The sequence below is a fragment of the Triturus cristatus genome, chromosome 10, assembly GCF_964204655.1.
Source record: "Triturus cristatus chromosome 10, aTriCri1.1, whole genome shotgun sequence".
Classification (NCBI taxonomy): domain Eukaryota; kingdom Metazoa; phylum Chordata; class Amphibia; order Caudata; family Salamandridae; genus Triturus; species Triturus cristatus.
In genome coordinates, this window is record NC_140593.1 from 847,269,523 (window position 1) to 847,293,562 (window position 24,040).

Below are 24,040 nucleotides of genomic sequence, written 5' to 3' on the forward strand. Positions count from 1 at the left end.
TGTTGCACAAAATATTTTGAACCTCAGAAGAAACATGGATCACCATGCTTTTTCTGCCTTCATGCTTAGTCTGTGTGTGTCCCAGGTGATGCTTTCCCAAGGTGTACTTGCTGGCATTTAGGCATCAGATATTTGTCTGTCGATGCCTGCATAAGTCAATTTTTAATACGTCTAATTGCAAGCATGTTGGCTGATATCTCTGCAGTTTTCACACTTGCTCCTCGCTTTCTGAGTGGCTGCTGATACAGCAGAATAGAAGTAGAGAGAATCCTTGAGAGGAACCTTGCTCTAACAGTAAAACACAGCAAGTGAGTTTCTGTAGTGTAGTGGTCATCACGTTCGCCTAACACGCGAAAGGTCCCCGGTTCGAGACTGTGCATGAGCTGCTTTTATGTGCACCCTCTAAAACCTTATTATCTCAATGCAAGCTTAAGAAGAGGCGGTCCTTGAACCCAGCGAGCCGTGGGAAACTTCCTTTACTTTTGCAAGATGAAACAAATTAATCCGCATCCATCAGTGGTCGCTCTTGTGCCTAGCTTTTTTTTTGTCATGCCATGTTGTATTGTGGGGTCTTTACACTTGTGACATTGCTGTGAACGTTGTAAGTGCAAACATTGGCAGGTGCAGTCAGAAGAGTCAGATCTGTGCACACCCAGGGCTGTCAGGATGGCCGAGTGGTCTAAGGCGCCAGACTCAAGAGAGCTTGATCTTCAGTGCAACTGAGACTTCTGGTCTCCTCATGGAGGCGTGGGTTCAAATCCCACTTCTGACAGGTTTCTTTTACACCCTTAAATCGTCCTGTTTTTTGCAGTGCATTCCCCACACACCACAATCTTTGCACGGACCTGTAACATATGACGAGAAATCCACCAACGATCAGGCTGGTCCCTCAATCACAATTCCATGTATTCCTGGAAGGGACACCTCAGGCACACCTTCCGTTAAATTTGCACTCCATCACACAAACTGCCGTGCTGGTTTCTCATTAAGCAGTTGATCCCATCTTTGTTGTGAGGCTCTCCTGCCACCTTTTGGGCGGAGAAGGCACTGTCCCTGCAACAACACAGGCAGACATGTTCAACAGGGCTTCCTGGTTATGTGGGAGGAGCAGATTGTCATTGGTCCCCCCTTGCGAATTTTAATTTACATAAGGAAGACAGAGAGGTAGCTGGGAGTAGGCAGTACACACGGACATTGAACTCTATCTTGTGATTTGCAGCCAATTCTAGATTGAGGCAGGAGGAAAGGAGGTGATTTGCCCAACAATGGCCATACTGGGAATTCAGCCACCCTGGGGCTCCCAAGTGAGTGTTTCAGTCCTGCGAGCCACTCATATAAATCTCGCCTGATCGAGCCTGATCGAGCGCTGAGTGAGCGTGTTTGAATCCAAGAATCAAATGCCTCTGTCTTAGGAGCAAGAATTGGCAGGCCCTCCCTTGCATCTGGGGTGGAAGTCTATGGGGTAAGTGTCCAGGACTTGCAGAGGAGTACAAGTGCCAGAAAGTGCCTGCAGTTCTCATCAGCGCCTTTTTTCTGCTCTCTGGCAGCTAGGATATCGAGTGATCCCTTCCTTGCAAGAGTGAAAAAAACAACACCTTGAGAGAAAACATGACTTTGTGTGGTTCACATAGAGAGAGAGCAGCCAAATAGCCCTGCTTTGTTTCTGAAAGACGCATCAGAAATTGCTTAAAATGCCGACTGGGGAATCAGGCTCGTTGGTCTAGGGGTATGATTCTCGCTTCGGGTGCGAGAGGTCCCGGGTTCAAATCCCGGACGAGCCCATGCTGTGGAATTATTTTTAGGCTGCTTATTATATAGGGCCATTTCTTCTTTTCAATGCTATAAGACGCCGTGTATGGTGAGAAAGTTCCTTTCCCTCTACGCTATTTCCCACTTTTGGCGTATAGAATTTCAGTGCCGGACTTCTTTGCAACTGCTTTTCTGGGGTGGACCATCAGTGTAGGAAAATTAAATGCAAAGTGTTTTTCTAGTGTGATTTCAGGTATGGTTTTAAAATCGCCTTTTGGAATAAAAGTGGTCCTCGTTCCTTTCTTCCAAAGAAAGAGATCGGGTAAGGAGGGTCCAACTTTGAGCTTCATGGACATTGGCCCTTGGTCTGTGCATTCCAGCCCACTACATGCCAAGAAGATTCGTGCAAGCGTGTCTGTTTCTGTAGTGTAGTGGTTATCACGTTCGCTTTACACGCGAAAGGTCCCTGGTTCGAGACCGGGCAGAAACAGCAGCTTTCTGTTTTTCACACAGTTTGCATTTACTCTCTCAACTTATAGGAAAGCTGAGATAATGGAAGCTGTCTATCCCTCACCAGCGTGATGTACTGTTCTCCAGGGGCATCAGTGACAGCTCAAAAAGAGAAGTGACGATAGTTTGCGCTATTCGTTTGCACGTCCTTGTGTACTGAAGGTTGGGCCTACTTCATGAAAGCAAGGCATGAGAGCAGAAATGGTTTTATTGACCTCACCGAGAGCATACACCTAGAACAAACAAAATGTCTGAAGGATAGAGGCATTTTCATTTCTTGTTCGATGACGGCCATGGAAAAGACAGCAACCATATTGCAGAAGAGAGCAGCATGTGCAGTTGCTTGCTTTGGGTGAAGCATTCACTAACTCGCTGCCAATAACCCCCGGAGCCGGTGCGAAAGGCGACTCTTGTGTGCCTCGGCTCGTTGGTCTAGGGGTATGATTCTCGCTTAGGGTGCGAGAGGTCCCGGGTTCAAATCCCGGACGAGCCCTTTTTCAGAGGTAAACATACGAATCCTACTCAAAACTCACAATGCCTGACTATTTCTCATTACACTCGCCGCATTGTTGCACAAAATATTTTGAACCTCAGAAGAAACATGGATCACCATGCTTTTTCTGCCTTCATGCTTAGTCTGTGTGTGTCCCAGGTGATGCTTTCCCAAGGTGTACTTGCTGGCATTTAGGCATCAGATATTTGTCTGTCGATGCCTGCATAAGTCAATTTTTAATACGTCTAATTGCAAGCATGTTGGCTGATATCTCTGCAGTTTTCACACTTGCTCCTCGCTTTCTGAGTGGCTGCTGATACAGCAGAATAGAAGTAGAGAGAATCCTTGAGAGGAACCTTGCTCTAACAGTAAAACACAGCAAGTGAGTTTCTGTAGTGTAGTGGTCATCACGTTCGCCTAACACGCGAAAGGTCCCCGGTTCGAGACTGTGCATGAGCTGCTTTTATGTGCACCCTCTAAAACCTTATTATCTCAATGCAAGCTTAAGAAGAGGCGGTCCTTGAACCCAGCGAGCCGTGGGAAACTTCCTTTACTTTTGCAAGACGAAACAAATTAATCCGCATCCATCAGTGGTCGCTCTTGTGCCTAGCTTTTTTTTTGTCATGCCATGTTGTATTGTGGGGTCTTTACACTTGTGACATTGCTGTGAACGTTGTAAGTGCAAACATTGGCAGGTGCAGTCAGAAGAGTCAGATCTGTGCACACCCAGGGCTGTCAGGATGGCCGAGTGGTCTAAGGCGCCAGACTCAAGAGAGCTTGATCTTCAGTGCAACTGAGACTTCTGGTCTCCTCATGGAGGCGTGGGTTCAAATCCCACTTCTGACAGGTTTCTTTTACACCCTTAAATCGTCCTGTTTTTTGCAGTGCATTCCCCACACACCACAATCTTTGCACGGACCTGTAACATATGACGAGAAATCCACCAACGATCAGGCTGGTCCCTCAATCACAATTCCATGTATTCCTGGAAGGGACACCTCAGGCACACCTTCCGTTAAATTTGCACTCCATCACACAAACTGCCGTGCTGGTTTCTCATTAAGCAGTTGATCCCATCTTTGTTGTGAGGCTCTCCTGCCACCTTTTGGGCGGAGAAGGCACTGTCCCTGCAACAACACAGGCAGACATGTTCAACAGGGCTTCCTGGTTATGTGGGAGGAGCAGATTGTCATTGGTCCCCCCTTGCGAATTTTAATTTACATAAGGAAGACAGAGAGGTAGCTGGGAGTAGGCAGTACACACGGACATTGAACTCTATCTTGTGATTTGCAGCCAATTCTAGATTGAGGCAGGAGGAAAGGAGGTGACTTGCCCAACAATGGCCATACTGGGAATTCAGCCACCCTGGGGCTCCCAGGTGAGTGTTTCAGTCCTGCGAGCCACTCATATAAATCTCGCCTGATCGAGCCTGATCGAGCGCTGAGTGAGCGTGTTTGAATCCAAGAATCAAATGCCTCTGTATTAGGAGCAAGAATTGGCAGGCCCTCCCTTGCATCTGGGGTGGAAGTCTATGGGGTAAGTGTCCAGGACTTGCAGAGGAGTACAAGTGCCAGAAAGTGCCTGCAGTTCTCATCAGCGCCTTTTTTCTGCTCTCTGGCAGCTAGGATATCGACTGATCCCTTCCTTGCAAGAGTGAAAAAAACAACACCTTGAGAGAAAACATGACTTTGTGTGGTTCACATAGAGAGAGAGCAGCCAAATAGCCCTGCTTTGTTTCTGAAAGACGCATCAGAAATTGCTTAAAATGCCGACTGGGGAATCAGGCTCGTTGGTCTAGGGGTATGATTCTCGCTTCGGGTGCGAGAGGTCCCGGGTTCAAATCCCGGACGAGCCCATGCTGTGGAATTATTTTTAGGCTGCTTATTATATAGGGCCATTTCTTCTTTTCAATGCTATAAGACGCCGTGTATGGTGAGAAAGTTCCTTTCCCTCTACGCTATTTCCCACTTTTGGCGTATAGAATTTCAGTGCCGGACTTCTTTGCAACTGCTTTTCTGGGGTGGACCATCAGTGTAGGAAAATTAAATGCAAAGTGTTTTTCTAGTGTGATTTCAGGTATGGTTTTAAAATCGCCTTTTGGAATAAAAGTGGTCCTCGTTCCTTTCTTCCAAAGAAAGAGATCGGGTAAGGAGGGTCCAACTTTGAGCTTCATGGACATTGGCCCTTGGTCTGTGCATTCCAGCCCACTACATGCCAAGAAGATTCGTGCAAGCGTGTCTGTTTCTGTAGTGTAGTGGTTATCACGTTCGCTTTACACGCGAAAGGTCCCTGGTTCGAGACCGGGCAGAAACAGCAGCTTTCTGTTTTTCACACAGTTTGCATTTACTCTCTCAACTTATAGGAAAGCTGAGATAATGGAAGCTGTCTATCCCTCACCAGCGTGATGTACTGTGCTCCAGGGGCATCAGTGACAGCTCAAAAAGAGAAGTGACGATAGTTTGCGCTATTCGTTTGCACGTCCTTGTGTACTGAAGGTTGGGCCTACTTCATGAAAGCAAGGCATGAGAGCAGAAATGGTTTTATTGACCTCACCGAGAGCATACACCTAGAACAAACAAAATGTCTGAAGGATAGAGGCATTTTCATTTCTTGTTCGATGACGGCCATGGAAAAGACAGCAACCATATTGCAGAAGAGAGCAGCATGTGCAGTTGCTTGCTTTGGGTGAAGCATTCACTAACTCGCTGCCAATAACCCCCGGAGCCGGTGCGAAAGGCGACTCTTGTGTGCCTCGGCTCGTTGGTCTAGGGGTATGATTCTCGCTTAGGGTGCGAGAGGTCCCGGGTTCAAATCCCGGACGAGCCCTTTTTCAGAGGTAAACATACGAATCCTACTCAAAACTCACAATGCCTGACTATTTCTCATTACACTCGCCGCATTGTTGCACAAAATATTTTGAACCTCAGAAGAAACATGGATCACCATGCTTTTTCTGCCTTCATGCTTAGTCTGTGTGTGTCCCAGGTGATGCTTTCCCAAGGTGTACTTGCTGGCATTTAGGCATCAGATATTTGTCTGTCGATGCCTGCATAAGTCAATTTTTAATACGTCTAATTGCAAGCATGTTGGCTGATATCTCTGCAGTTTTCACACTTGCTCCTCGCTTTCTGAGTGGCTGCTGATACAGCAGAATAGAAGTAGAGAGAATCCTTGAGAGGAACCTTGCTCTAACAGTAAAACACAGCAAGTGAGTTTCTGTAGTGTAGTGGTCATCACGTTCGCCTAACACGCGAAAGGTCCCCGGTTCGAGACTGTGCATGAGCTGCTTTTATGTGCACCCTCTAAAACCTTATTATCTCAATGCAAGCTTAAGAAGAGGCGGTCCTTGAACCCAGCGAGCCGTGGGAAACTTCCTTTACTTTTGCAAGACGAAACAAATTAATCCGCATCCATCAGTGGTCGCTCTTGTGCCTAGCTTTTTTTTTGTCATGCCATGTTGTATTGTGGGGTCTTTACACTTGTGACATTGCTGTGAACGTTGTAAGTGCAAACATTGGCAGGTGCAGTCAGAAGAGTCAGATCTGTGCACACCCAGGGCTGTCAGGATGGCCGAGTGGTCTAAGGCGCCAGACTCAAGAGAGCTTGATCTTCAGTGCAACTGAGATTTCTGGTCTCCTCATGGAGGCGTGGGTTCAAATCCCACTTCTGACAGGTTTCTTTTACACCCTTAAATCGTCCTGTTTTTTGCAGTGCATTCCCCACACACCACAATCTTTGCACGGACCTGTAACATATGACGAGAAATCCACCAACGATCAGGCTGGTCCCTCAATCACAATTCCATGTATTCCTGGAAGGGACACCTCAGGCACACCTTCCGTTAAATTTGCACTCCATCACACAAACTGCCGTGCTGGTTTCTCATTAAGCAGTTGATCCCATCTTTGTTGTGAGGCTCTCCTGCCACCTTTTGGGCGGAGAAGGCACTGTCCCTGCAACAACACAGGCAGACATGTTCAACAGGGCTTCCTGGTTATGTGGGAGGAGCAGATTGTCATTGGTCCCCCCTTGCGAATTTTAATTTACATAAGGAAGACAGAGAGGTAGCTGGGAGTAGGCAGTACACACGGACATTGAACTCTATCTTGTGATTTGCAGCCAATTCTAGATTGAGGCAGGAGGAAAGGAGGTGATTTGCCCAACAATGGCCATACTGGGAATTCAGCCACCCTGGGGCTCCCAGGTGAGTGTTTCAGTCCTGCGAGCCACTCATATAAATCTCGCCTGATCGAGCCTGATCGAGCGCTGAGTGAGCGTGTTTGAATCCAAGAATCAAATGCCTCTGTCTTAGGAGCAAGAATTGGCAGGCCCTCCCTTGCATCTGGGGTGGAAGTCTATGGGGTAAGTGTCCAGGACTTGCAGAGGAGTACAAGTGCCAGAAAGTGCCTGCAGTTCTCATCAGCGCCTTTTTTCTGCTCTCTGGCAGCTAGGATATCGACTGATCCCTTCCTTGCAAGAGTGAAAAAAACAACACCTTGAGAGAAAACATGACTTTGTGTGGTTCACATAGAGAGAGAGCAGCCAAATAGCCCTGCTTTGTTTCTGAAAGACGCATCAGAAATTGCTTAAAATGCCGACTGGGGAATCAGGCTCGTTGGTCTAGGGGTATGATTCTCGCTTCGGGTGCGAGAGGTCCCGGGTTCAAATCCCGGACGAGCCCATGCTGTGGAATTATTTTTAGGCTGCTTATTATATAGGGCCATTTCTTCTTTTCAATGCTATAAGACGCCGTGTATGGTGAGAAAGTTCCTTTCCCTCTATACGCTATTTCCCACTTTTGGCGTATAGAATTTCAGTGCCGGACTTCTTTGCAACTGCTTTTCTGGGGTGGACCATCAGTGTAGGAAAATTAAATGCAAAGTGTTTTTCTAGTGTGATTTCAGGTATGGTTTTAAAATCGCCTTTTGGAATAAAAGTGGTCCTCGTTCCTTTCTTCCAAAGAAAGAGATCGGGTAAGGAGGGTCCGACTTTGAGCTTCATGGACATTGGCCCTTGGTCTGTGCATTCCAGCCCACTACATGCCAAGAAGATTCGTGCAAGCGTGTCTGTTTCTGTAGTGTAGTGGTTATCACGTTCGCTTTACACGCGAAAGGTCCCTGGTTCGAGACCGGGCAGAAACAGCAGCTTTCTGTTTTTCACACAGTTTGCATTTACTCTCTCAACTTATAGGAAAGCTGAGATAATGGAAGCTGTCTATCCCTCACCAGCGTGATGTACTGTGCTCCAGGGGCATCAGTGACAGCTCAAAAAGAGAAGTGACGATAGTTTGCGCTATTCTTTTGCACGTCCTTGTGTACTGAAGGTTGGGCCTACTTCATGAAAGCAAGGCATGAGAGCAGAAATGGTTTTATTGACCTCACCGAGAGCATACACCTAGAACAAACAAAATGTCTGAAGGATAGAGGCATTTTCATTTCTTGTTCGATGACGGCCATGGAAAAGACAGCAACCATATTGCAGAAGAGAGCAGCATGTGCAGTTGCTTGCTTTGGGTGAAGCATTCACTAACTCGCTGCCAATAACCCCCGGAGCCGGTGCGAAAGGCGACTCTTGTGTGCCTCGGCTCGTTGGTCTAGGGGTATGATTCTCGCTTAGGGTGCGAGAGGTCCCGGGTTCAAATCCCGGACGAGCCCTTTTTCAGAGGTAAACATACGAATCCTACTCAAAACTCACAATGCCTGACTATTTCTCATTACACTCGCCGCATTGTTGCACAAAATATTTTGAACCTCAGAAGAAACATGGATCACCATGCTTTTTCTGCCTTCATGCTTAGTCTGTGTGTGTCCCAGGTGATGCTTTCCCAAGGTGTACTTGCTGGCATTTAGGCATCAGATATTTGTCTGTCGATGCCTGCATAAGTCAATTTTTAATACGTCTAATTGCAAGCATGTTGGCTGATATCTCTGCAGTTTTCACACTTGCTCCTCGCTTTCTGAGTGGCTGCTGATACAGCAGAATAGAAGTAGAGAGAATCCTTGAGAGGAACCTTGCTCTAACAGTAAAACACAGCAAGTGAGTTTCTGTAGTGTAGTGGTCATCACGTTCGCCTAACACGCGAAAGGTCCCCGGTTCGAGACTGTGCATGAGCTGCTTTTATGTGCACCCTCTAAAACCTTATTATCTCAATGCAAGCTTAAGAAGAGGCGGTCCTTGAACCCAGCGAGCCGTGGGAAACTTCCTTTACTTTTGCAAGACGAAACAAATTAATCCGCATCCATCAGTGGTCGCTCTTGTGCCTAGCTTTTTTTTTGTCATGCCATGTTGTATTGTGGGGTCTTTACACTTGTGACATTGCTGTGAACGTTGTAAGTGCAAACATTGGCAGGTGCAGTCAGAAGAGTCAGATCTGTGCACACCCAGGGCTGTCAGGATGGCCGAGTGGTCTAAGGCGCCAGACTCAAGAGAGCTTGATCTTCAGTGCAACTGAGACTTCTGGTCTCCTCATGGAGGCGTGGGTTCAAATCCCACTTCTGACAGGTTTCTTTTACACCCTTAAATCGTCCTGTTTTTTGCAGTGCATTCCCCACACACCACAATCTTTGCACGGACCTGTAACATATGACGAGAAATCCACCAACGATCAGGCTGGTCCCTCAATCACAATTCCATGTATTCCTGGAAGGGACACCTCAGGCACACCTTCCGTTAAATTTGCACTCCATCACACAAACTGCCGTGCTGGTTTCTCATTAAGCAGTTGATCCCATCTTTGTTGTGAGGCTCTCCTGCCACCTTTTGGGCGGAGAAGGCACTGTCCCTGCAACAACACAGGCAGACATGTTCAACAGGGCTTCCTGGTTATGTGGGAGGAGCAGATTGTCATTGGTCCCCCCTTGCGAATTTTAATTTACATAAGGAAGACAGAGAGGTAGCTGGGAGTAGGCAGTACACACGGACATTGAACTCTATCTTGTGATTTGCAGCCAATTCTAGATTGAGGCAGGAGGAAAGGAGGTGATTTGCCCAACAATGGCCATACTGGGAATTCAGCCACCCTGGGGCTCCCAGGTGAGTGTTTCAGTCCTGCGAGCCACTCATATAAATCTCGCCTGATCGAGCCTGATCGAGCGCTGAGTGAGCGTGTTTGAATCCAAGAATCAAATGCCTCTGTCTTAGGAGCAAGAATTGGCAGGCCCTCCCTTGCATCTGGGGTGGAAGTCTATGGGGTAAGTGTCCAGGACTTGCAGAGGAGTACAAGTGCCAGAAAGTGCCTGCAGTTCTCATCAGCGCCTTTTTTCTGCTCTCTGGCAGCTAGGATATCGACTGATCCCTTCCTTGCAAGAGTGAAAAAAACAACACCTTGAGAGAAAACATGACTTTGTGTGGTTCACATAGAGAGAGAGCAGCCAAATAGCCCTGCTTTGTTTCTGAAAGACGCATCAGAAATTGCTTAAAATGCCGACTGGGGAATCAGGCTCGTTGGTCTAGGGGTATGATTCTCGCTTCGGGTGCGAGAGGTCCCGGGTTCAAATCCCGGACGAGCCCATGCTGTGGAATTATTTTTAGGCTGCTTATTATATAGGGCCATTTCTTCTTTTCAATGCTATAAGACGCCGTGTATGGTGAGAAAGTTCCTTTCCCTCTATACGCTATTTCCCACTTTTGGCGTATAGAATTTCAGTGCCGGACTTCTTTGCAACTGCTTTTCTGGGGTGGACCATCAGTGTAGGAAAATTAAATGCAAAGTGTTTTTCTAGTGTGATTTCAGGTATGGTTTTAAAATCGCCTTTTGGAATAAAAGTGGTCCTCGTTCCTTTCTTCCAAAGAAAGAGATCGGGTAAGGAGGGTCCGACTTTGAGCTTCATGGACATTGGCCCTTGGTCTGTGCATTCCAGCCCACTACATGCCAAGAAGATTCGTGCAAGCGTGTCTGTTTCTGTAGTGTAGTGGTTATCACGTTCGCTTTACACGCGAAAGGTCCCTGGTTCGAGACCGGGCAGAAACAGCAGCTTTCTGTTTTTCACACAGTTTGCATTTACTCTCTCAACTTATAGGAAAGCTGAGATAATGGAAGCTGTCTATCCCTCACCAGCGTGATGTACTGTGCTCCAGGGGCATCAGTGACAGCTCAAAAAGAGAAGTGACGATAGTTTGCGCTATTCTTTTGCACGTCCTTGTGTACTGAAGGTTGGGCCTACTTCATGAAAGCAAGGCATGAGAGCAGAAATGGTTTTATTGACCTCACCGAGAGCATACACCTAGAACAAACAAAATGTCTGAAGGATAGAGGCATTTTCATTTCTTGTTCGATGACGGCCATGGAAAAGACAGCAACCATATTGCAGAAGAGAGCAGCATGTGCAGTTGCTTGCTTTGGGTGAAGCATTCACTAACTCGCTGCCAATAACCCCCGGAGCCGGTGCGAAAGGCGACTCTTGTGTGCCTCGGCTCGTTGGTCTAGGGGTATGATTCTCGCTTAGGGTGCGAGAGGTCCCGGGTTCAAATCCCGGACGAGCCCTTTTTCAGAGGTAAACATACGAATCCTACTCAAAACTCACAATGCCTGACTATTTCTCATTACACTCGCCGCATTGTTGCACAAAATATTTTGAACCTCAGAAGAAACATGGATCACCATGCTTTTTCTGCCTTCATGCTTAGTCTGTGTGTGTCCCAGGTGATGCTTTCCCAAGGTGTACTTGCTGGCATTTAGGCATCAGATATTTGTCTGTCGATGCCTGCATAAGTCAATTTTTAATACGTCTAATTGCAAGCATGTTGGCTGATATCTCTGCAGTTTTCACACTTGCTCCTCGCTTTCTGAGTGGCTGCTGATACAGCAGAATAGAAGTAGAGAGAATCCTTGAGAGGAACCTTGCTCTAACAGTAAAACACAGCAAGTGAGTTTCTGTAGTGTAGTGGTCATCACGTTCGCCTAACACGCGAAAGGTCCCCGGTTCGAGACTGTGCATGAGCTGCTTTTATGTGCACCCTCTAAAACCTTATTATCTCAATGCAAGCTTAAGAAGAGGCGGTCCTTGAACCCAGCGAGCCGTGGGAAACTTCCTTTACTTTTGCAAGACGAAACAAATTAATCCGCATCCATCAGTGGTCGCTCTTGTGCCTAGCTTTTTTTTTGTCATGCCATGTTGTATTGTGGGGTCTTTACACTTGTGACATTGCTGTGAACGTTGTAAGTGCAAACATTGGCAGGTGCAGTCAGAAGAGTCAGATCTGTGCACACCCAGGGCTGTCAGGATGGCCGAGTGGTCTAAGGCGCCAGACTCAAGAGAGCTTGATCTTCAGTGCAACTGAGACTTCTGGTCTCCTCATGGAGGCGTGGGTTCAAATCCCACTTCTGACAGGTTTCTTTTACACCCTTAAATCGTCCTGTTTTTTGCAGTGCATTCCCCACACACCACAATCTTTGCACGGACCTGTAACATATGACGAGAAATCCACCAACGATCAGGCTGGTCCCTCAATCACAATTCCATGTATTCCTGGAAGGGACACCTCAGGCACACCTTCCGTTAAATTTGCACTCCATCACACAAACTGCCGTGCTGGTTTCTCATTAAGCAGTTGATCCCATCTTTGTTGTGAGGCTCTCCTGCCACCTTTTGGGCGGAGAAGGCACTGTCCCTGCAACAACACAGGCAGACATGTTCAACAGGGCTTCCTGGTTATGTGGGAGGAGCAGATTGTCATTGGTCCCCCCTTGCGAATTTTAATTTACATAAGGAAGACAGAGAGGTAGCTGGGAGTAGGCAGTACACACGGACATTGAACTCTATCTTGTGATTTGCAGCCAATTCTAGATTGAGGCAGGAGGAAAGGAGGTGATTTGCCCAACAATGGCCATACTGGGAATTCAGCCACCCTGGGGCTCCCAGGTGAGTGTTTCAGTCCTGCGAGCCACTCATATAAATCTCGCCTGATCGAGCCTGATCGAGCGCTGAGTGAGCGTGTTTGAATCCAAGAATCAAATGCCTCTGTCTTAGGAGCAAGAATTGGCAGGCCCTCCCTTGCATCTGGGGTGGAAGTCTATGGGGTAAGTGTCCAGGACTTGCAGAGGAGTACAAGTGCCAGAAAGTGCCTGCAGTTCTCATCAGTGCCTTTTTTCTGCTCTCTGGCAGCTAGGATATCGACTGATCCCTTCCTTGCAAGAGTGAAAAAAACAACACCTTGAGAGAAAACATGACTTTGTGTGGTTCACATAGAGAGAGAGCAGCCAAATAGCCCTGCTTTGTTTCTGAAAGACGCATCAGAAATTGCTTAAAATGCCGACTGGGGAATCAGGCTCGTTGGTCTAGGGGTATGATTCTCGCTTCGGGTGCGAGAGGTCCCGGGTTCAAATCCCGGACGAGCCCATGCTGTGGAATTATTTTTAGGCTGCTTATTATATAGGGCCATTTCTTCTTTTCAATGCTATAAGACGCCGTGTATGGTGAGAAAGTTCCTTTCCCTCTACGCTATTTCCCACTTTTGGCGTATAGAATTTCAGTGCCGGACTTCTTTGCAACTGCTTTTCTGGGGTGGACCATCAGTGTAGGAAAATTAAATGCAAAGTGTTTTTCTAGTGTGATTTCAGGTATGGTTTTAAAATCGCCTTTTGGAATAAAAGTGGTCCTCGTTCCTTTCTTCCAAAGAAAGAGATCGGGTAAGGAGGGTCCAACTTTGAGCTTCATGGACATTGGCCCTTGGTCTGTGCATTCCAGCCCACTACATGCCAAGAAGATTCGTGCAAGCGTGTCTGTTTCTGTAGTGTAGTGGTTATCACGTTCGCTTTACACGCGAAAGGTCCCTGGTTCGAGACCGGGCAGAAACAGCAGCTTTCTGTTTTTCACACAGTTTGCATTTACTCTCTCAACTTATAGGAAAGCTGAGATAATGGAAGCTGTCTATCCCTCACCAGCGTGATGTACTGTGCTCCAGGGGCATCAGTAACAGCTCAAAAAGAGAAGTGACGATAGTTTGCGCTATTCGTTTGCACGTCCTTGTGTACTGAAGGTTGGGCCTACTTCATGAAAGCAAGGCATGAGAGCAGAAATGGTTTTATTGACCTCACCGAGAGCATACACCTAGAACAAACAAAATGTCTGAAGGATAGAGGCATTTTCATTTCTTGTTCGATGACGGCCATGGAAAAGACAGCAACCATATTGCAGAAGAGAGCAGCATGTGCAGTTGCTTGCTTTGGGTGAAGCATTCACTAACTCGCTGCCAATAACCCCCGGAGCCGGTGCGAAAGGTGACTCTTGTGTGCCTCGGCTCGTTGGTCTAGGGGTATGATTCTCGCTTAGGGTGCGAGAGGTCCCGGGTTCAAATCCCGGACGAGCCCTTTTTCAGAGGTAAACATACGAATCCTACTCAAAACTCACAATGCCTGACTATTTCTCATTACACTCGCCGCATTGTTGCACAAAATATTTTGAACCTCAGAAGAAACATGGATCACCATGCTTTTTCTGCCTTCATGCTTAGTCTGTGTGTGTCCCAGGTGATGCTTTCCCAAGGTGTACTTGCTGGCATTTAGGCATCAGATATTTGTCTGTCGATGCCTGCATAAGTAACTTTTTAATACGTCTAATTGCAAGCATGTTGGCTGATATCTCTGCAGTTTTCACACTTGCTCCTCGCTTTCTGAGTGGCTGCTGATACAGCAGAATAGAAGTAGAGAGAATCCTTGAGAGGAACCTTGCTCTAACAGTAAAACACAGCAAGTGAGTTTCTGTAGTGTAGTGGTCATCACGTTCGCCTAACACGCGAAAGGTCCCCGGTTCGAGACTGTGCATGAGCTGCTTTTATGTGCACCCTCTAAAACCTTATTATCTCAATGCAAGCTTAAGAAGAGGCGGTCCTTGAACCCAGCGAGCCGTGGGAAACTTCCTTTACTTTTGCAAGACGAAACAAATTAATCCGCATCCATCAGTGGTCGCTCTTGTGCCTAGCTTTTTTTTTGTCATGCCATGTTGTATTGTGGGGTCTTTACACTTGTGACATTGCTGTGAACGTTGTAAGTGCAAACATTGGCAGGTGCAGTCAGAAGAGTCAGATCTGTGCACACCCAGGGCTGTCAGGATGGCCGAGTGGTCTAAGGCGCCAGACTCAAGAGAGCTTGATCTTCAGTGCAACTGAGACTTCTGGTCTCCTCATGGAGGCGTGGGTTCAAATCCCACTTCTGACAGGTTTCTTTTACACCCTTAAATCGTCCTGTTTTTTGCAGTGCATTCCCCACACACCACAATCTTTGCACGGACCTGTAACATATGACGAGAAATCCACCAACGATCAGGCTGGTCCCTCAATCACAATTCCATGTATTCCTGGAAGGGACACCTCAGGCACACCTTCCGTTAAATTTGCACTCCATCACACAAACTGCCGTGCTGGTTTCTCATTAAGCAGTTGATCCCATCTTTGTTGTGAGGCTCTCCTGCCACCTTTTGGGCGGAAAAGGCACTGTCCCTGCAACAACACAGGCAGACATGTTCAACAGGGCTTCCTGGTTATGTGGGAGGAGCAGATTGTCATTGGTCCCCCCTTGCGAATTTTAATTTACATAAGGAAGACAGAGAGGTAGCTGGGAGTAGGCAGTACACACGGACATTGAACTCTATCTTGTGATTTGCAGCCAATTCTAGATTGAGGCAGGAGGAAAGGAGGTGATTTGCCCAACAATGGCCATACTGGGAATTCAGCCACCCTGGGGCTCCCAGGTGAGTGTTTCAGTCCTGCGAGCCACTCATATAAATCTCGCCTGATCGAGCCTGATCGAGCGCTGAGTGAGCGTGTTTGAATCCAAGAATCAAATGCCTCTGTCTTAGGAGCAAGAATTGGCAGGCCCTCCCTTGCATCTGGGGTGGAAGTCTATGGGGTAAGTGTCCAGGACTTGCAGAGGAGTACAAGTGCCAGAAAGTGCCTGCAGTTCTCATCAGCGCCTTTTTTCTGCTCTCTGGCAGCTAGGATATCGACTGATCCCTTCCTTGCAAGAGTGAAAAAAACAACACCTTGAGAGAAAACATGACTTTGTGTGGTTCACATAGAGAGAGAGCAGCCAAATAGCCCTGCTTTGTTTCTGAAAGACGCATCAGAAATTGCTTAAAATGCCGACTGGGGAATCAGGCTCGTTGGTCTAGGGGTATGATTCTCGCTTCGGGTGCGAGAGGTCCCGGGTTCAAATCCCGGACGAGCCCATGCTGTGGAATTATTTTTAGGCTGCTTATTATATAGGGCCATTTCTTCTTTTCAATGCTATAAGACGCCGTGTATGGTGAGAAAGTTCCTTTCCCTCTATACGCTATTTCCCACTTTTGGCGTATAGAATTTCAGTGCCGGACTTCTTTGCAACTGCTTTTCTGGGGTGGACCATCAGTGTAGGAAAATTAAATGCAAAGTGTTTTTCTAGTGTGATTTCAGGTATGGTTTTAAAATCGCCTTTTGGAATAAAAGTGGTCCTCGTTCCTTTCTTCCAAAGAAAGAGATCGGGTAAGGAGGGTCCAACTTTGAGCTTCATGGACATTGGCCCTTGGTCTGTGCATTCCAGCCCACTACATGCCAAGAAGATTCGTGCAAGCGTGTCTGTTTCTGTAGTGTAGTGGTTATCACGTTCGCTTTACACGCGAAAGGTCCCTGGTTCGAGACCGGGCAGAAACAGCAGCTTTCTGTTTTTCACACAGTTTGCATTTACTCTCTCAACTTATAGGAAAGCTGAGATAATGGAAGCTGTCTATCCCTCACCAGCGTGATGTACTGTGCTCCAGGGGCATCAGTGACAGCTCAAAAAGAGAAGTGACGATAGTTTGCGCTATTCTTTTGCACGTCCTTGTGTACTGAAGGTTGGGCCTACTTCATGAAAGCAAGGCATGAGAGCAGAAATGGTTTTATTGACCTCACCGAGAGCATACACCTAGAACAAACAAAATGTCTGAAGGATAGAGGCATTTTCATTTCTTGTTCGATGACGGCCATGGAAAAGACAGCAACCATATTGCAGAAGAGAGCAGCATGTGCAGTTGCTTGCTTTGGGTGAAGCATTCACTAACTCGCTGCCAATAACCCCCGGAGCCGGTGCGAAAGGCGACTCTTGTGTGCCTCGGCTCGTTGGTCTAGGGGTATGATTCTCGCTTAGGGTGCGAGAGGTCCCGGGTTCAAATCCCGGACGAGCCCTTTTTCAGAGGTAAACATACGAATCCTACTCAAAACTCACAATGCCTGACTATTTCTCATTACACTCGCCGCATTGTTGCACAAAATATTTTGAACCTCAGAAGAAACATGGATCACCATGCTTTTTCTGCCTTCATGCTTAGTCTGTGTGTGTCCCAGGTGATGCTTTCCCAAGGTGTACTTGCTGGCATTTAGGCATCAGATATTTGTCTGTCGATGCCTGCATAAGTCAATTTTTAATACGTCTAATTGCAAGCATGTTGGCTGATATCTCTGCAGTTTTCACACTTGCTCCTCGCTTTCTGAGTGGCTGCTGATACAGCAGAATAGAAGTAGAGAGAATCCTTGAGAGGAACCTTGCTCTAACAGTAAAACACAGCAAGTGAGTTTCTGTAGTGTAGTGGTCATCACGTTCGCCTAACACGCGAAAGGTCCCCGGTTCGAGACTGTGCATGAGCTGCTTTTATGTGCACCCTCTAAAACCTTATTATCTCAATGCAAGCTTAAGAAGAGGCGGTCCTTGAACCCAGCGAGCCGTGGGAAACTTCCTTTACTTTTGCAAGACGAAACAAATTAATCCGCATCCATCAGTGGTCGCTCTTGTGCCTAGCTTTTTTTTTGTCATGCCATGTTGTATTGTGGGGTCTTTACACTTGTGACATTGCTGTGAACGTTGTAAGTGCAAACATTGGCAGGTGCAGTCAGAAGAGTCAGATCTGTGCACACCCAGGGCTGTCAGGATGGCCGAGTGGTCTAAGGCGCCAGACTCAAGAGAGCTTGATCTTCAGTGCAACTGAGACTTCTGGTCTCCTCATGGAGGCGTGGGTTCAAATCCCACTTCTGACAGGTTTCTTTTACACCCTTAAATCGTCCTGTTTTTTGCAGTGCATTCCCCACACACCACAATCTTTGCACGGACCTGTAACATATGACGAGAAATCCACCAACGATCAGGCTGGTCCCTCAATCACAATTCCATGTATTCCTGGAAGGGACACCTCAGGCACACCTTCCGTTAAATTTGCACTCCATCACACAAACTGCCGTGCTGGTTTCTCATTAAGCAGTTGATCCCATCTTTGTTGTGAGGCTCTCCTGCCACCTTTTGGGCGGAGAAGGCACTGTCCCTGCAACAACACAGGCAGACATGTTCAACAGGGCTTCCTGGTTATGTGGGAGGAGCAGATTGTCATTGGTCCCCCCTTGCGAATTTTAATTTACATAAGGAAGACAGAGAGGTAGCTGGGAGTAGGCAGTACACACGGACATTGAACTCTATCTTGTGATTTGCAGCCAATTCTAGATTGAGGCAGGAGGAAAGGAGGTGATTTGCCCAACAATGGCCATACTGGGAATTCAGCCACCCTGGGGCTCCCAGGTGAGTGTTTCAGTCCTGCGAGCCACTCATATAAATCTCGCCTGATCGAGCCTGATCGAGCGCTGAGTGAGCGTGTTTGAATCCAAGAATCAAATGCCTCTGTCTTAGGAGCAAGAATTGGCAGGCCCTCCCTTGCATCTGGGGTGGAAGTCTATGGGGTAAGTGTCCAGGACTTGCAGAGGAGTACAAGTGCCAGAAAGTGCCTGCAGTTCTCATCAGCGCCTTTTTTCTGCTCTCTGGCAGCTAGGATATCGACTGATCCCTTCCTTGCAAGAGTGAAAAAAACAACACCTTGAGAGAAAACATGACTTTGTGTGGTTCACATAGAGAGAGAGCAGCCAAATAGCCCTGCTTTGTTTCTGAAAGACGCATCAGAAATTGCTTAAAATGCCGACTGGGGAATCAGGCTCGTTGGTCTAGGGGTATGATTCTCGCTTCGGGTGCGAGAGGTCCCGGGTTCAAATCCCGGACGAGCCCATGCTGTGGAATTATTTTTAGGCTGCTTATTATATAGGGCCATTTCTTCTTTTCAATGCTATAAGACGCCGTGTATGGTGAGAAAGTTCCTTTCCCTCTACGCTATTTCCCACTTTTGGCGTATAGAATTTCAGTGCCGGACTTCTTTGCAACTGCTTTTCTGGGGTGGACCATCAGTGTAGGAAAATTAAATGCAAAGTGTTTTTCTAGTGTGATTTCAGGTATGGTTTTAAAATCGCCTTTTGGAATAAAAGTGGTCCTCGTTCCTTTCTTCCAAAGAAAGAGATCGGGTAAGGAGGGTCCAACTTTGAGCTTCATGGACATTGGCCCTTGGTCTGTGCATTCCAGCCCACTACATGCCAAGAAGATTCGTGCAAGCGTGTCTGTTTCTGTAGTGTAGTGGTTATCACGTTCGCTTTACACGCGAAAGGTCCCTGGTTCGAGACCGGGCAGAAACAGCAGCTTTCTGTTTTTCACACAGTTTGCATTTACTCTCTCAACTTATAGGAAAGCTGAGATAATGGAAGCTGTCTATCCCTCACCAGCGTGATGTACTGTGCTCCAGGGGCATCAGTAACAGCTCAAAAAGAGAAGTGACGATAGTTTGCGCTATTCGTTTGCACGTCCTTGTGTACTGAAGGTTGGGCCTACTTCATGAAAGCAAGGCATGAGAGCAGAAATGGTTTTATTGACCTCACCGAGAGCATACACCTAGAACAAACAAAATGTCTGAAGGATAGAGGCATTTTCATTTCTTGTTCGATGACGGCCATGGAAAAGACAGCAACCATATTGCAGAAGAGAGCAGCATGTGCAGTTGCTTGCTTTGGGTGAAGCATTCACTAACTCGCTGCCAATAACCCCCGGAGCCGGTGCGAAAGGTGACTCTTGTGTGCCTCGGCTCGTTGGTCTAGGGGTATGATTCTCGCTTAGGGTGCGAGAGGTCCCGGGTTCAAATCCCGGACGAGCCCTTTTTCAGAGGTAAACATACGAATCCTACTCAAAACTCACAATGCCTGACTATTTCTCATTACACTCGCCGCATTGTTGCACAAAATATTTTGAACCTCAGAAGAAACATGGATCACCATGCTTTTTCTGCCTTCATGCTTAGTCTGTGTGTGTCCCAGGTGATGCTTTCCCAAGGTGTACTTGCTGGCATTTAGGCATCAGATATTTGTCTGTCGATGCCTGCATAAGTAAATTTTTAATACGTCTAATTGCAAGCATGTTGGCTGATATCTCTGCAGTTTTCACACTTGCTCCTCGCTTTCTGAGTGGCTGCTGATACAGCAGAATAGAAGTAGAGAGAATCCTTGAGAGGAACCTTGCTCTAACAGTAAATCACAGCAAGTGAGTTTCTGTAGTGTAGTGGTCATCACGTTCGCCTAACACGCGAAAGGTCCCCGGTTCGAGACTGTGCATGAGCTGCTTTTATGTGCACCCTCTAAAACCTTATTATCTCAATGCAAGCTTAAGAAGAGGCGGTCCTTGAACCCAGCGAGCCGTGGGAAACTTCCTTTACTTTTGCAAGACGAAACAAATTAATCCGCATCCATCAGTGGTCGCTCTTGTGCCTAGCTTTTTTTTTGTCATGCCATGTTGTATTGTGGGGTCTTTACACTTGTGACATTGCTGTGAACGTTGTAAGTGCAAACATTGGCAGGTGCAGTCAGAAGAGTCAGATCTGTGCACACCCAGGGCTGTCAGGATGGCCGAGTGGTCTAAGGCGCCAGACTCAAGAGAGCTTGATCTTCAGTGCAACTGAGACTTCTGGTCTCCTCATGGAGGCGTGGGTTCAAATCCCACTTCTGACAGGTTTCTTTTACACCCTTAAATCGTCCTGTTTTTTGCAGTGCATTCCCCACACACCACAATCTTTGCACGGACCTGTAACATATGACGAGAAATCCACCAACGATCAGGCTGGTCCCTCAATCACAATTCCATGTATTCCTGGAAGGGACACCTCAGGCACACCTTCCGTTAAATTTGCACTCCATCACACAAACTGCCGTGCTGGTTTCTCATTAAGCAGTTGATCCCATCTTTGTTGTGAGGCTCTCCTGCCACCTTTTGGGCGGAAAAGGCACTGTCCCTGCAACAACACAGGCAGACATGTTCAACAGGGCTTCCTGGTTATGTGGGAGGAGCAGATTGTCATTGGTCCCCCCTTGCGAATTTTAATTTACATAAGGAAGACAGAGAGGTAGCTGGGAGTAGGCAGTACACACGGACATTGAACTCTATCTTGTGATTTGCAGCCAATTCTAGATTGAGGCAGGAGGAAAGGAGGTGATTTGCCCAACAATGGCCATACTGGGAATTCAGCCACCCTGGGGCTCCCAGGTGAGTGTTTCAGTCCTGCGAGCCACTCATATAAATCTCGCCTGATCGAGCCTGATCGAGCGCTGAGTGAGCGTGTTTGAATCCAAGAATCAAATGCCTCTGTCTTAGGAGCAAGAATTGGCAGGCCCTCCCTTGCATCTGGGGTGGAAGTCTATGGGGTAAGTGTCCAGGACTTGCAGAGGAGTACAAGTGCCAGAAAGTGCCTGCAGTTCTCATCAGCGCCTTTTTTCTGCTCTCTGGCAGCTAGGATATCGACTGATCCCTTCCTTGCAAGAGTGAAAAAAACAACACCTTGAGAGAAAACATGACTTTGTGTGGTTCACATAGAGAGAGAGCAGCCAAATAGCCCTGCTTTGTTTCTGAAAGACGCATCAGAAATTGCTTAAAATGCCGACTGGGGAATCAGGCTCGTTGGTCTAGGGGTATGATTCTCGCTTCGGGTGCGAGAGGTCCCGGGTTCAAATCCCGGACGAGCCCATGCTGTGGAATTATTTTTAGGCTGCTTATTATATAGGGCCATTTCTTCTTTTCAATGCTATAAGACGCCGTGTATGGTGAGAAAGTTCCTTTCCCTCTACGCTATTTCCCACTTTTGGCGTATAGAATTTCAGTGCCGGACTTCTTTGCAACTGCTTTTCTGGGGTGGACCATCAGTGTAGGAAAATTAAATGCAAAGTGTTTTTCTAGTGTGATTTCAGGTATGGTTTTAAAATCGCCTTTTGGAATAAAAGTGGTCCTCGTTCCTTTCTTCCAAAGAAAGAGATCGGGTAAGGAGGGTCCAACTTTGAGCTTCATGGACATTGGCCCTTGGTCTGTGCATTCCAGCCCACTACATGCCAAGAAGATTCGTGCAAGCGTGTCTGTTTCTGTAGTGCAGTGGTTATCACTTTCGCTTTACACGCGAAAGGTCCCTGGTTCGAGACCGGGCAGAAACAGCAGCTTTCTGTTTTTCACACAGTTTGCATTTACTCTCTCAACTTATAGGAAAGCTGAGATAATGGAAGCTGTCTATCCCTCACCAGCGTGATGTACTGTGCTCCAGGGGCATCAGTGACAGCTCAAAAAGAGAAGTGACGATAGTTTGCGCTATTCGTTTGCACGTCCTTGTGTACTGAAGGTTGGGCCTACTTCATGAAAGCAAGGCATGAGAGCAGAAATGGTTTTATTGACCTCACCGAGAGCATACACCTAGAACAAACAAAATGTCTGAAGGATAGAGGCATTTTCATTTCTTGTTCGATGACGGCCATGGAAAAGACAGCAACCATATTGCAGAAGAGAGCAGCATGTGCAGTTGCTTGCTTTGGGTGAAGCATTCACTAACTCGCTGCCAATAACCCCCGGAGCCGGTGCGAAAGGCGACTCTTGTGTGCCTCGGCTCGTTGGTCTAGGGGTATGATTCTCGCTTAGGGTGCGAGAGGTCCCGGGTTCAAATCCCGGACGAGCCCTTTTTCAGAGGTAAACATACGAATCCTACTCAAAACTCACAATGCCTGACTATTTCTCATTACACTCGCCGCATTGTTGCACAAAATATTTTGAACCTCAGAAGAAACATGGATCACCATGCTTTTTCTGCCTTCATGCTTAGTCTGTGTGTGTCCCAGGTGATGCTTTCCCAAGGTGTACTTGCTGGCATTTAGGCATCAGATATTTGTCTGTCGATGCCTGCATAAGTCAATTTTTAATACGTCTAATTGCAAGCATGTTGGCTGATATCTCTGCAGTTTTCACACTTGCTCCTCGCTTTCTGAGTGGCTGCTGATACAGCAGAATAGAAGTAGAGAGAATCCTTGAGAGGAACCTTGCTCTAACAGTAAAACACAGCAAGTGAGTTTCTGTAGTGTAGTGGTCATCACGTTCGCCTAACACGCGAAAGGTCCCCGGTTCGAGACCGGGCAGAAACACTGTGCATGAGCTGCTTTTATGTGCACCCTCTAAAACCTTATTATCTCAATGCAAGCTTAAGAAGAGGCGGTCCTTGAACCCAGCGAGCCGTGGGAAACTTCCTTTACTTTTGCAAGACGAAACAAATTAATCCGCATCCATCAGTGGTCGCTCTTGTGCCTAGCTTTTTTTTTGTCATGCCATGTTGTATTGTGGGGTCTTTACACTTGTGACATTGCTGTGAACGTTGTAAGTGCAAACATTGGCAGGTGCAGTCAGAAGAGTCAGATCTGTGCACACCCAGGGCTGTCAGGATGGCCGAGTGGTCTAAGGCGCCAGACTCAAGAGAGCTTGATCTTCAGTGCAACTGAGACTTCTGGTCTCCTCATGGAGGCGTGGGTTCAAATCCCACTTCTGACAAGTTTCTTTTACACCCTTAAATCGTCCTGTTTTTTGCAGTGCATTCCCCACACACCACAATCTTTGCACGGACCTGTAACATATGACGAGAAATCCACCAACGATCAGGCTGGTCCCTCAATCACAATTCCATGTATTCCTGGAAGGGACACCTCAGGCACACCTTCCGTTAAATTTGCACTCCATCACACAAACTGCCGTGCTGGTTTCTCATTAAGCAGTTGATCCCATCTTTGTTGTGAGGCTCTCCTGCCACCTTTTGGGCGGAGAAGGCACTGTCCCTGCAACAACACAGGCAGACATGTTCAACAGGGCTTCCTGGTTATGTGGGAGGAGCAGATTGTCATTGGTCCCCCCTTGCGAATTTTAATTTACATAAGGAAGACAGAGAGGTAGCTGGGAGTAGGCAGTACACACGGACATTGAACTCTATCTTGTGATTTGCAGCCAATTCTAGATTGAGGCAGGAGGAAAGGAGGTGATTTGCCCAACAATGGCCATACTGGGAATTCAGCCACCCTGGGGCTCCCAGGTGAGTGTTTCAGTCCTGCGAGCCACTCATATAAATCTCGCCTGATCGAGCCTGATCGAGCGCTGAGTGAGCGTGTTTGAATCCAAGAATCAAATGCCTCTGTCTTAGG

At 47.2% G+C, this 24,040-nt stretch overlaps 33 non-coding genes across 33 annotated transcripts; all 33 read left to right on the forward strand.

The window, feature by feature from the left end:
• The first annotated feature begins 660 nt into the window (after positions 1–660).
• On the forward strand, positions 661–772 carry TRNAL-CAA (transfer RNA leucine (anticodon CAA)). The gene is made up of 2 exons: positions 661–698; positions 727–772. It is a non-coding gene; the product is annotated as a tRNA-Leu (tRNA).
• Positions 773–1,709: 937 nt separating this feature from the next.
• TRNAP-CGG (transfer RNA proline (anticodon CGG)) lies at positions 1,710–1,781 on the forward strand. Its single transcript has one exon. It is a non-coding gene; the product is annotated as a tRNA-Pro (tRNA).
• Positions 1,782–2,166: 385 nt separating this feature from the next.
• On the forward strand, positions 2,167–2,239 carry TRNAV-UAC (transfer RNA valine (anticodon UAC)). Its single transcript has one exon. It is a non-coding gene; the product is annotated as a tRNA-Val (tRNA).
• Positions 2,240–2,680: 441 nt separating this feature from the next.
• Positions 2,681–2,752, forward strand: TRNAP-AGG (transfer RNA proline (anticodon AGG)). Its single transcript has one exon. It is a non-coding gene; the product is annotated as a tRNA-Pro (tRNA).
• A 734-nt stretch (positions 2,753–3,486) lies between these two features.
• Positions 3,487–3,598, forward strand: TRNAL-CAA (transfer RNA leucine (anticodon CAA)). The gene is made up of 2 exons: positions 3,487–3,524; positions 3,553–3,598. It is a non-coding gene; the product is annotated as a tRNA-Leu (tRNA).
• Positions 3,599–4,535: 937 nt separating this feature from the next.
• TRNAP-CGG (transfer RNA proline (anticodon CGG)) lies at positions 4,536–4,607 on the forward strand. Its single transcript has one exon. It is a non-coding gene; the product is annotated as a tRNA-Pro (tRNA).
• A 385-nt stretch (positions 4,608–4,992) lies between these two features.
• Positions 4,993–5,065, forward strand: TRNAV-UAC (transfer RNA valine (anticodon UAC)). The gene has a single exon. It is a non-coding gene; the product is annotated as a tRNA-Val (tRNA).
• Positions 5,066–5,506: 441 nt separating this feature from the next.
• On the forward strand, positions 5,507–5,578 carry TRNAP-AGG (transfer RNA proline (anticodon AGG)). The gene has a single exon. It is a non-coding gene; the product is annotated as a tRNA-Pro (tRNA).
• Positions 5,579–6,312: 734 nt separating this feature from the next.
• TRNAL-CAA (transfer RNA leucine (anticodon CAA)) lies at positions 6,313–6,424 on the forward strand. The gene is made up of 2 exons: positions 6,313–6,350; positions 6,379–6,424. It is a non-coding gene; the product is annotated as a tRNA-Leu (tRNA).
• A 937-nt stretch (positions 6,425–7,361) lies between these two features.
• TRNAP-CGG (transfer RNA proline (anticodon CGG)) lies at positions 7,362–7,433 on the forward strand. The gene has a single exon. It is a non-coding gene; the product is annotated as a tRNA-Pro (tRNA).
• A 387-nt stretch (positions 7,434–7,820) lies between these two features.
• On the forward strand, positions 7,821–7,893 carry TRNAV-UAC (transfer RNA valine (anticodon UAC)). The gene has a single exon. It is a non-coding gene; the product is annotated as a tRNA-Val (tRNA).
• A 441-nt stretch (positions 7,894–8,334) lies between these two features.
• On the forward strand, positions 8,335–8,406 carry TRNAP-AGG (transfer RNA proline (anticodon AGG)). Its single transcript has one exon. It is a non-coding gene; the product is annotated as a tRNA-Pro (tRNA).
• A 734-nt stretch (positions 8,407–9,140) lies between these two features.
• TRNAL-CAA (transfer RNA leucine (anticodon CAA)) lies at positions 9,141–9,252 on the forward strand. Its single transcript has 2 exons — positions 9,141–9,178; positions 9,207–9,252. It is a non-coding gene; the product is annotated as a tRNA-Leu (tRNA).
• A 937-nt stretch (positions 9,253–10,189) lies between these two features.
• On the forward strand, positions 10,190–10,261 carry TRNAP-CGG (transfer RNA proline (anticodon CGG)). The gene has a single exon. It is a non-coding gene; the product is annotated as a tRNA-Pro (tRNA).
• Positions 10,262–10,648: 387 nt separating this feature from the next.
• TRNAV-UAC (transfer RNA valine (anticodon UAC)) lies at positions 10,649–10,721 on the forward strand. The gene has a single exon. It is a non-coding gene; the product is annotated as a tRNA-Val (tRNA).
• A 441-nt stretch (positions 10,722–11,162) lies between these two features.
• TRNAP-AGG (transfer RNA proline (anticodon AGG)) lies at positions 11,163–11,234 on the forward strand. The gene has a single exon. It is a non-coding gene; the product is annotated as a tRNA-Pro (tRNA).
• Positions 11,235–11,968: 734 nt separating this feature from the next.
• TRNAL-CAA (transfer RNA leucine (anticodon CAA)) lies at positions 11,969–12,080 on the forward strand. The gene is made up of 2 exons: positions 11,969–12,006; positions 12,035–12,080. It is a non-coding gene; the product is annotated as a tRNA-Leu (tRNA).
• Positions 12,081–13,017: 937 nt separating this feature from the next.
• Positions 13,018–13,089, forward strand: TRNAP-CGG (transfer RNA proline (anticodon CGG)). The gene has a single exon. It is a non-coding gene; the product is annotated as a tRNA-Pro (tRNA).
• Positions 13,090–13,474: 385 nt separating this feature from the next.
• On the forward strand, positions 13,475–13,547 carry TRNAV-UAC (transfer RNA valine (anticodon UAC)). The gene has a single exon. It is a non-coding gene; the product is annotated as a tRNA-Val (tRNA).
• Positions 13,548–13,988: 441 nt separating this feature from the next.
• On the forward strand, positions 13,989–14,060 carry TRNAP-AGG (transfer RNA proline (anticodon AGG)). Its single transcript has one exon. It is a non-coding gene; the product is annotated as a tRNA-Pro (tRNA).
• A 734-nt stretch (positions 14,061–14,794) lies between these two features.
• On the forward strand, positions 14,795–14,906 carry TRNAL-CAA (transfer RNA leucine (anticodon CAA)). Its single transcript has 2 exons — positions 14,795–14,832; positions 14,861–14,906. It is a non-coding gene; the product is annotated as a tRNA-Leu (tRNA).
• Positions 14,907–15,843: 937 nt separating this feature from the next.
• Positions 15,844–15,915, forward strand: TRNAP-CGG (transfer RNA proline (anticodon CGG)). The gene has a single exon. It is a non-coding gene; the product is annotated as a tRNA-Pro (tRNA).
• Positions 15,916–16,302: 387 nt separating this feature from the next.
• Positions 16,303–16,375, forward strand: TRNAV-UAC (transfer RNA valine (anticodon UAC)). Its single transcript has one exon. It is a non-coding gene; the product is annotated as a tRNA-Val (tRNA).
• Positions 16,376–16,816: 441 nt separating this feature from the next.
• Positions 16,817–16,888, forward strand: TRNAP-AGG (transfer RNA proline (anticodon AGG)). Its single transcript has one exon. It is a non-coding gene; the product is annotated as a tRNA-Pro (tRNA).
• Positions 16,889–17,622: 734 nt separating this feature from the next.
• TRNAL-CAA (transfer RNA leucine (anticodon CAA)) lies at positions 17,623–17,734 on the forward strand. Its single transcript has 2 exons — positions 17,623–17,660; positions 17,689–17,734. It is a non-coding gene; the product is annotated as a tRNA-Leu (tRNA).
• A 937-nt stretch (positions 17,735–18,671) lies between these two features.
• On the forward strand, positions 18,672–18,743 carry TRNAP-CGG (transfer RNA proline (anticodon CGG)). Its single transcript has one exon. It is a non-coding gene; the product is annotated as a tRNA-Pro (tRNA).
• A 385-nt stretch (positions 18,744–19,128) lies between these two features.
• TRNAV-UAC (transfer RNA valine (anticodon UAC)) lies at positions 19,129–19,201 on the forward strand. Its single transcript has one exon. It is a non-coding gene; the product is annotated as a tRNA-Val (tRNA).
• Positions 19,202–19,642: 441 nt separating this feature from the next.
• Positions 19,643–19,714, forward strand: TRNAP-AGG (transfer RNA proline (anticodon AGG)). Its single transcript has one exon. It is a non-coding gene; the product is annotated as a tRNA-Pro (tRNA).
• A 734-nt stretch (positions 19,715–20,448) lies between these two features.
• On the forward strand, positions 20,449–20,560 carry TRNAL-CAA (transfer RNA leucine (anticodon CAA)). The gene is made up of 2 exons: positions 20,449–20,486; positions 20,515–20,560. It is a non-coding gene; the product is annotated as a tRNA-Leu (tRNA).
• A 937-nt stretch (positions 20,561–21,497) lies between these two features.
• On the forward strand, positions 21,498–21,569 carry TRNAP-CGG (transfer RNA proline (anticodon CGG)). Its single transcript has one exon. It is a non-coding gene; the product is annotated as a tRNA-Pro (tRNA).
• An 899-nt stretch (positions 21,570–22,468) lies between these two features.
• Positions 22,469–22,540, forward strand: TRNAP-AGG (transfer RNA proline (anticodon AGG)). Its single transcript has one exon. It is a non-coding gene; the product is annotated as a tRNA-Pro (tRNA).
• A 386-nt stretch (positions 22,541–22,926) lies between these two features.
• Positions 22,927–22,999, forward strand: TRNAV-AAC (transfer RNA valine (anticodon AAC)). The gene has a single exon. It is a non-coding gene; the product is annotated as a tRNA-Val (tRNA).
• A 288-nt stretch (positions 23,000–23,287) lies between these two features.
• Positions 23,288–23,399, forward strand: TRNAL-CAA (transfer RNA leucine (anticodon CAA)). Its single transcript has 2 exons — positions 23,288–23,325; positions 23,354–23,399. It is a non-coding gene; the product is annotated as a tRNA-Leu (tRNA).
• The last annotated feature ends 641 nt before the right edge of the window (positions 23,400–24,040 follow it).